The following is a 1,450-nucleotide window of genomic DNA, read 5'->3' as shown; positions in this document are numbered from 1 at the left end:
CCTCTACTCGCCGAATGATTCTTAGAGACGCTACTGCATAACTATCAACATGAGATTGTTCGGGATTTACTAGGTTGGTTTTGTTTATTGGGGGTTGGGGGAGGGGGGGTTACGAAATGCGCTTTAAAGGGACAGATGTTTTAGACTAAATATTGGAATGCATAGAGGATATCTATATCTAACCTGTTTCTATTAATTACATTCTGCAGTTAAATATAATTCGATTAATTAAGGCCAAATGTTTTTTGCGATGATGATGTCACAATCCAAGATTTTCTTAAATCATAGCAACAATGCTCTTTTAAAGGGCATAGAAACAAAATTAAAAAACAAAATGTAAATGCAGCTACATCTTTATTTCATATACCAGATACATATCTTATAACCCATAAAATAATATAAACATAACAACATCTAGTAACAAAATAACTTCTTTATAATAATAATAACAAATAAAATGGTTCAGGTTATATGGATATACTATTTCTATATTTGATGATTCATCTTTTTATATGCTCATACACAGATGTGAATTTTAATTGTTGAAATGTGCAACGCTCACCCGCTATCGATGCCTTCATGAACAAGTAGGTTATAAGTAATACACTCATACACAACCTCTATTTCTCTACATACGCTCTTTCTTTACATAGGCCTATTTTTATTTCTTAAAGAATGACACAATAACAAAAAAAAACAATATCAATTTTCTCTATTGAGGGAACATAAAACCCTTGACGAAATACACCGTGTTGGATCTCCTTCATCGTTCAATTTTACTGTATCGATTTACCTATTGCGATTTAAAAAGCCAGAAAGGTTATTAACAGGAATTATAAATCGTTTGACCATAATTAACACAGAATTCATATATCGTCATACAGGATTTTTAAATCGACTGACTAAAGTTAACACAGGAACTCTAAATAATCTGAACCAAATTTAAAAACAGAATTCTTAAATCGTCTGACCCAATTTTAAACAGGATTCTTAAATCGTTTGACCTAACTTAACACAGGATTCCTATATCGTCTGACCATAATTAACACAGGATTCCATTATCGTCTGATTCCAATTTAAAATAGGGTTCCTAAATCGTCTAACCCCAATTTACACAGGATTCCTATATCGTCTGAACCCAAATTAACACATGACTAAATCGTCTGACCCAAATTAACACATGACTAAATCGTCTGACCCAAATTAATACATGACTAAATCATCTGACCCAAATTAACACATGACAGCGTAAGAAATACAACGTAACGTATAAATCTAAATTGAAATTTTGGTATGAAGGACGAATTCTAACCAATAAAAAAAAATCCCAACAACACAAACAAAACGGGGGCAGCCCATACTAATGTACTATTCATGAGTTTCATCTAATGTAAACGTCTTACTAAATACTACATTGCTTTCTGAACACCTTATTTGATTTGGAAATTTG

The sequence above is a fragment of the Lottia gigantea genome, assembly GCF_000327385.1.
Source record: "Lottia gigantea unplaced genomic scaffold LOTGIsca_166, whole genome shotgun sequence".
Classification (NCBI taxonomy): domain Eukaryota; kingdom Metazoa; phylum Mollusca; class Gastropoda; family Lottiidae; genus Lottia; species Lottia gigantea.
Note: the sequence above shows the minus strand (reverse complement) of the source record.